Here is an 8,395-nt window from a genome sequence, read left to right as displayed (position 1 = left end):
TGTATTCGGGTTCCTCTACCTTTACTCATTTTTTTGTAATTGAATTCTTATTGGTTGTGATTATGAACATGATTACCTAAGCTTATTAACCCATTGGGGTTCTTTATCTAGGGATTTTTGTACTTAAATTTTGAATTGAATGTATTGATTATCAATATTGGTTTGCAATGGAAGTATTTATTGATTTGTTCTTCATATCTTGTTGAATGATTTTTGAAATTTGAATGATCTTGAGAAAGACGTTTAGGTTTGGATTGTCCTTTGCAACCTAGAATTGAATTCACCTAGAGATAGGGTTTTCGTTCTACCGGATTGAGAATTAACAACTCTCAATAGTGTTAAATGGTACATAATGCTAATTTGGGTAATTAGAGTTAGGAAGAGATTTCAACCTAATTAATCTAAGTTAAGATGTTAGTGTCCTTGAGAAAGGCATTAATTGTGTAGAGATTTTCCCACGGAAATTGGATTCAATCAATCAATTCCACCCTTAGTTTCCATTCTTTAGAGACAAGAATTCCCAAAGGGTTATTCTTTTACTTGAATTAATTATTTCCTAGTATACGTAGTTCGACAACAATTAGAGTAGCTATTATTTAATTTATAAATTATTCATCAACACCATTTATGTTATGTGATTAGATAACAGAGAAGATTGAGTAGATTTAGGTTCACACGTTCTTTGGGGAATACGACACTTGGTACTCGCCGTTAGCTATACTCCATTAATAGGTACACTGCCTTAGGTTATAGTCTTGCTTGGCTTAGCACACATCAAGTTTTTGGCGCCGTTGCTGGGGAACGGTTTCTGTGAACTAAATTGAAATTTTAATATTTGTTAGTCTAGTCATTTCTCTTTTTGTTCATAATTTATTTTCTGTGTATAGTTTTGTTCTTATCCCGTTTGTTGGTGTTGTTGTTCTTTATTGTGCTCAGGTAGTTTATGACCAGGAGCTCTAATCCTAATCTTACAGAGCCTTTATCTGAACCCGAGCCCTCTCTTAGATTGCTAAGGAGGCGTATGCAGGCAGTAGAGGAGGAGATTGAAGCAGAGATTCCTGTTCGTGAAACTAGTGAGATGGAGAACCACAATGCAAATGAAGGTAATGATGAAAGGACCATGTACGAGTTTGCTAGGCCCTCTCTAGCAGGGACGCAAACTGGGATAGTGAGGCCTCCCGTGGCGGCCAATAATTTTAAAATAAAGCCGAATGTAATCCAGATGATCCAGAATACGGTGCAATTTGGAGGATTGGCGAGCGAAGATCCGAACGAGCATATCGCCAACTTTTTGGAAATATGTGATACCTTTAAGATTAATAGAACAACTGATGATGTCATACGGTTGAGGCTGTTTCCTTTTTCCTTGAGGGATAGAGCGAAAAGATGGCTGCAGTGCTTGCCACCGAAAACGATCACTACCTGGACTTCTTTGGCTGAAAAGTTTTTGAATAAGTATTTTCCTCCTGCTAAGACTGCTCAAATGCGAAATAACATATCTTCTTTTGTGCAGGGTGAAGGAGAATTGATGCACGAAGCCTGGGAGCGCTTCAAGGACTTGTTAAGGTGTTGCCCACACCATGGTCTTCCTCTCTGGATGCAAGTGCAGACATTCTATAGTGGCATGAATACAGCTACTAGACAAATGGTAGATGCAGCTGCAGGGGGAGCTATTAATAGTAAAACACCTGAGCAAGCCCAGGATTTGATAGAAGAGATGGCCACCAACACTTATCAGTGGCAAATTCCATGGGCTAGAGGTCCAAGGCCCGTTGTATATCCGAAAGATCCTACAACAGCCTTGGCAAAGACAAGTAGAGCTACTTTCCAAAAGATAGAACAACTTCGGATGCCGGTCCAAGCGTCACCGGATGTGAATTCTGGTGGACCGCATTATGTCAATTGTAATGCGGAGGTATGTTTGCATCTTCTATGCCTACTAATGTTTCTAACGTTGAGCATGTTGATTATGTAGGTAGGCAGCAGAATGATCCCTACAGCAATACATACAACCCAGGGTGGAGGAATCATCCTAATTTTGGATGGAGGAACTCTAATAACCAAGGTCCACCAGGATACTAGAGGTTGCATCAGCAGCAACCTATGCAATCTATTCCCCATCAACTAGGAGGTAGTCAAGAGAAGAAACCTAACTTGGAAGAGTTGATGATGAAGTTCATTGCAACTTCAGAGAATGATTTCAAAGTAAACGGACACTGCCTCGAATCAACAAGCTTCAATTCGAACTTAGAAACTCAAATTGGGCAGCTTGTTCAGGATGATGGTCGAGAGGCAGCCAGCACGCTTCCAAGTAACACAGAGTCTAATCCAAGGGAGCATGCCAAAGCAATTACTTTGAGATCAGGTAAGGAACTTACTAGTTCATTTAAGCCTTTCGCTAATAATGATTCTAATGTGCAGGTGGATGAGTCGGAAAATAAAGACAAGCCTGAAGAGAAAGAACAGGGAGCAGTTGAAAAGAAGGAGGATTCGAAGAAGATTCCCTTGAGGCCATACCAACCTCCCATTCCATATCATGCAAAACTCAAGCAGGATAAAGTTGATCAGCAATTTGGTAAATTTTTAGATCTTTTTAAACAATTGCGGATTAACTTGTCGTTTGTTGAAGCTATTTTGCAGATGCCAAAATATGTGAAGTTTTAAAATAAATCCTAAGCAACAAGAGGAAGTTAGAGGATTTGGGATTGGTGACCTTGAATGCAGAATGCTCAGCAGTGTTTCAGAGCAAGATTCCAATTAAACGACGCGACCCAGAGAGTTTTACTATACCTTGTTTGATTGGAGATAAATTGAAATTGCTAGCATTAGCTGATTTAGGAGCTAGCATCAATTTGATGCCTAGTTCATTGTTTGAGGAGTTAGGACTAAGCACTTCTAAGCTAACTCCTACCAGGATGAGTATACAACTAGCGATGTAATCATGGCACCCGAAAGGATTATAGAAGATGTGCTAGTTAAAGTTAACAAATTTATATTTCCTGTGGATTTTGTTGTCATGGATATGAATGGTGAGAGTGATGTCCCATTGATCCTAGGTAGACCATTTTTAGCTACATCTAAAGCTTTGATAGATGTTAGTAGCGGAAAGCTGGAACTTAGGGTAGATGATGAGAGCATTACATTTGATTTGACTAAATCCTTGAGATACCCATATGAGCATGATGGTACTGTCTGTTCGATTGATTTTATCAATGATATTATGGAATCTCAATTGCAGGAAATAATGATTGATGATCCTTTGCAAGTGGCAATGCAAGAAAATGAGGATAATTTATCCAATGAACAAGTGTTGGAGCGGTAGAGCACTTATTAGGCTGGCGATGTTGATGATGAAAAGACTGATGGTTTTGTTGATCTTGACAGTCGGGGAGTAAAGAAGTCAAGCCTTCTTTGGAGGAGCCGCCCGTTCTTGAATTGAAAGAGTTGCCAGTGCACTTAATATATGCCTACCTAGATGAAGCAAAGCACTTACCGGTTATTATTTCCGCTCATCTCACACCTGAGGAGAGGGAGATGGTGCTGTGTATTTTGAGAAGGTATGCAAAGGCATTTGCATATAAGATGGCTGACATACCAGGAATAAACCCGAGTTACTGCCTTCATAAGATTTTGATGGAGGATGAGTTCAAACCGGTGGTGCAGCCACAAAGGCGGTTGAACCCTCATATGAAAGAGGTGGTTAAAAAAGAGGTAATTAAACTTCTTGATGCAGGTTTAATTTACCCTATTTCTGACAGTGCTTGGGTGAGTCATGTGCAGGTGGTTCCTAAGAAAGGGGGCATGACGGTGGTGAAAAATGAAAAGGAGGAGGGCGGGTAGTTTACTTATAACTTCCACTTTAGCTCTATCTACTTCCAACCCTGCATGTGACACTTTATGTCCTAAGACTATACCCTCTTGGACCATAAAATGACATTTTTCCCAATTCAACACCAGGTTAGCTTCAATACACCTAGCTAACATACTTTCCAAATTTTTCAAACAATGGGAAAAAGAGTTACCGAATATAGAGAAGTCATCCATGAAGACCTCCATTAACTCCTCTATCATGTCATGGAAAATGGCCATCATACACCGCTGAAAGGTCGCAGGCGCATTACACAAGCCAAACGGCATCCTCCTATAGGCAAATGTGCCATAAGGACAAATGAATGTCGTCTTCTCTTGGTCTTCTGGTGCTATAGGAATCTGAAAATAATTAGAAAAACCGTCAAGGAAATAGTAATACTTATGGCCTGAAAGCCTCTCAAGCATTTGATCGATAAAAGGAAGGGAAAATGGTCCTTTCGGGTTGCGTCATTCAAGCATCGGTAGTCTATGCAAACCCGAAAGCCCGTTACCGTGTTGTTTTATTGGGAATTTTTGTCTTGGGAATAGCTTTGGAATCTTGTAGCAGCTTACTTCAATCCAAAAAGAAATTCACTTTATTATGTGAATGTTCTTCCCTTATGAAAAAAAAAGAAAAAAAAAAGGAAAGAAGAAAAATATAGAAATAGAAGAATAAGAGGGAAAAGTGATGAAAAGAAAGAAAGTAAGTGAGCTAAACATTTTGACTTGATTCTTATTTCCCACCTTGGACTATTGTTCATTGTTTATCCCTTATAATTTTTATGGCTTGTGTGCATGTCATGTATTTCATTACAGAACACCATAGGTTCAACTATGACTAAATTTACCTACCCCTACCTAATCCCCATTACAACCCTTATAAAGACCTCTTGACATGGTTGTTGACTCTTCATAAGTGGTAGGAGTAGGATTTAAGAGCAAGCATATAGTAAGTAAGGCAGTAGTTGATGCATTGAGCGATTAAACACTACCCCTTTAAACACTTTGAGTGATTTAGAGTGAATCTGGTGAGGAGTTGGTTCTAAATAATCTTGTTGAGATAGTATTTTGTGAATCAATAGCATCTTGGTTGTGATACTTGAATTGATTGCTTCGTTTCTTTTTGTTTGACTTACACTTGTTAAGGATATGTGCAGGAGCTTTCTAGTTTGTCTGTCAGTTTAAGTGTTGTCTCTTAGTGGTTTATTTTCCTTATTTTACTTTTGATTGCTTAAGGACAAGCAATGAGCTAAGTGTGGGGTTATTTGATGTGCGTAAAATACACACATCTAAATGGGGTTTTTAAGATCGATTTTATGGATATTTGGATGTGAATTAGTACCAACACTCACCCTATGCGTATGTTTATGTGCATTAGGTCCAAAAGAAGTCAAAGAATGAAAAAGGAAAGAATTGGAGCATAATTGGACGTTAAAGCTGCCGAAACGAGCTAAGTACGAGCATGAGGAAGCTGAACATGGCCGTGTTGGTCTCAACACAGGCCGTGTTACCAACACGGGACCCAACACGGCCTTGTTGGTCATCAAAGAAGAAGTAGATCTTATGGAGCACGGCCATAGAGAGTAACACGGCCAGGAACACCAGCCCGTGTCCTTAACACGGCCAGGGACACCGCCGTGTTTGAGGCGACAGGGGGTATTAATTAAAAGAACGAAGAGAGGAAAAAAAAAGGCAGCTAGGGTTAGAACGTCCAAAACTCATCTTTTTCCCTATCTAAGGGTTTTCTGAGTTGAAACTAAGAGAAAAGGAGACTTGGATCAAGGTTTCACTTGGATTCTCTTCAAAGATCAAAGATTGGCGAGGATTGTCGATTGGTTTCAATCCGAGTAAGAGGAACAAGAATCGATCCAAAATTGGGCACGAGAAATTGTAGCTGTTCACTCTCATCCAAGGGTGTATTCGGGTTCCTCTACCTTTACTCATTTTTTTATAATTGAATTCTTATTGGTTGTGATTATGAACATGATTACCTAAGCTTATTAACCCATTGGGGTTCTTTATCTAGGGATTTTTGTACTTAAATTTTGAATTGAATGTATTGATTGTCAATATTGGTTTGCAATGGAAGTATTTATTGATTTGTTCTTCATATCTTGTTGATTGATTTTTGAAATTTGAATGATCTTGAGAAAGACGTTTAGGTTTGGATTGTCCTTTGCAACCTAGAATTGAATTCACCTAGAGATAGGGTTTTCGTTCTACCGGATTGAGAATTAACAACTCTCAATAGTGTTAAATGGTACATAATGCTAATTTGGGTAATTAGAGTTAGGAAGAGATTTCAACCTAATTAATCTAAGTTAAGATGTTAGTGTCCTTGAGAAAGGCATTAATTGTGTAGAGATTTTCCCACGGAAATTGGATTCAATCAATCAATTCCACCCTTAGTTTCCATTCCTTAGAGACAAGAATTCCCAAAGGGTTATTCTTTTACTTGAATTAATCATTCCCTAGTATACGTAGTTCAACAACAATTAGAGTAGCCATTATTTAATTTAGAAATTATTCATCAACACCATTTATGTTATGTGATTAGATAACAGAGAAGATTGAGTAGATTTAGGTTCACACGTTCTTTGGGGAATACGACACTTGGTACTCGTCGTTAGCTATACTCCACTGATAGGTACACTGCCTTAGGTCATAGTCTTGCTTGACTTAGCACACATCAGGTATCACACGACATGTCATATATAATCAAGGTACGATACCCAAACTCCAAGCTTCTTTACGCTTTGTTCAAACTAATTTTCAAAATGTGATCTTCTCCAAAACATTTCTTTTTTTAAAATTCCCCCTCAAAAGCCGGGGGCAAACTATTAGCACTAATTTCTTTTTTCAAGCCAAAATATTTATAAGCCCGATGATGAGACATTTTAGTTGGTGGAATGCTTTTGAAAGAATAATGTGTGTTAAACTTATGGAAACAACCTTGAGGATCGACCCTAAACCCCTAGAAACTAAGAAACCACACTTTAGCAAGTTGCCAAACTGACCTCGTGCATGTTTAAGCTTAGCTCGCACTAGCTCAAGCTAAGCCAGCATAACTGACCTCGCACACGTTCAGGCTGAACTCATGCATGCTCAGGCTAAACTCGTGCCTCTCCAGCCTAATGCCATGTCATTCCAAGATAAAAATACATCAAAGGATGTGACACCGTCCTAACCCTCCAATTTCTAACCCTAAAACACATCCTAACCCTCCGTTTTAAATCTTAAAACACCATATAAATTCATCTCTTTCTCTTTCTCTAATCTCTAAACATACACATATACACAAAAAAGCCCTAGCCCCCATTTTCTCTATAAACTCATTCTTCCCCTAAACACCAAAAACATTAAAAAACCTAACTCCATTTACTTCCAAAAGGATGTTAAGAAGTGTTTTCAAAGGATTTACATTCTTTTCTTCTATTCAAAAGCATCCTTTTGATTAAAGGTTAAGCAAGTTCCCAGAATCTCAAAATAATATGATCCCGAACAAGTAAATGAGAAAGGCTCAGCTATCTGATCGACCTTCCAAGCGGAGCGGGGAGTAAATCCCCTATAGTGAAGAAGGATGCTCTGATAAGCCAAGCAACAGGTGTTCTTGCACATGGGCAAGAACCTTAGCAGGTCAACAATGAAACTGGTCTCGGCATCGAACCTCTAGTCATTAATAACATTATCAAAGGGTATGAGGGTACTGAAGAAGTCAATCCGCATGATGGTGGCGAAGGAAAGAGGGTACAATGTCAGCTCTCTAACTAAGTGTCTAAGGTGTGGATAATTCCATCTACCACTCGATAAGCTTGTAGAGGGAAGCACCATCAATCTTCTATCCAATTGAAGGGAGTGTAGCCATAGACCAGCAAAACCCGATATCTCCATTACAAGCCTACACCACACTTAGGAGCTCGTCAAACCACTCGAAGCCTCATAGAAACTGCTAGCAAACCGGATTAATACAATGTCCATATGGAGATCAACAAAAATTAGGCTTGATACACAAACACACACATCAAAATAAAAAAGTTAGGTATGTACATTAAAATTTTCAATTTTTAAGCAAATCGATATGCGCGAGGGTTGATCTGGCCTATGTAGAGCCAATCGATTATACACATAATCAAATCGGTTGTTAATGCTAGGACATCGATGTGTTCTCTAATTCTTTATATATTTTTGATGTTTTATTTATTTTCTAAGTGTATAAACGGCAAATAAACAAAAGTAGCAAGAGATAATACCTCATCAACGATGGAAAAGGCCGTGTGGTTGCTTAATCTAGCTAGAAGGAGGATTTTTCTCCCCTTTCACCAACCCTCGGTCATTTTAGTGAGAAATTTGCAGTGAAAAATCCCAATTTAGAGTGAATAGAGTGTGGCCCGATGCTCTAGAGGATGAATCGACAATTTGAGACAACTTTGAGCAAATTTTATTGGGAATAAGGAAATCAAGTAAGAGAGGAAGTTGTGAAAATGTTAGAATGAGAAAAGAATAGAGAAAGGAAGTAGATAAATATCCTAAAAATGGCAAATTACCA

The 8,395-nt window shown here is 38.6% G+C and overlaps 1 non-coding gene across 1 annotated transcript; it reads right to left on the bottom strand.

The window, feature by feature from the left end:
• Positions 1–1,481: 1,481 nt before the first annotated feature.
• LOC112534289 lies at positions 1,482–1,587 on the bottom strand. The gene has a single exon (XR_003078585.2). It is a non-coding gene; the product is annotated as a small nucleolar RNA R71 (small nucleolar RNA).
• Between the last annotated feature and the right edge of the window lie 6,808 nt (positions 1,588–8,395).

The sequence above is a fragment of the Ricinus communis genome, chromosome 6, assembly GCF_019578655.1.
Source record: "Ricinus communis isolate WT05 ecotype wild-type chromosome 6, ASM1957865v1, whole genome shotgun sequence".
NCBI classification, from domain to species: Eukaryota; Viridiplantae; Streptophyta; class Magnoliopsida; order Malpighiales; family Euphorbiaceae; genus Ricinus; species Ricinus communis.
Note: the sequence above shows the minus strand (reverse complement) of the source record. Positions and strands in the feature narration are given on the sequence as shown.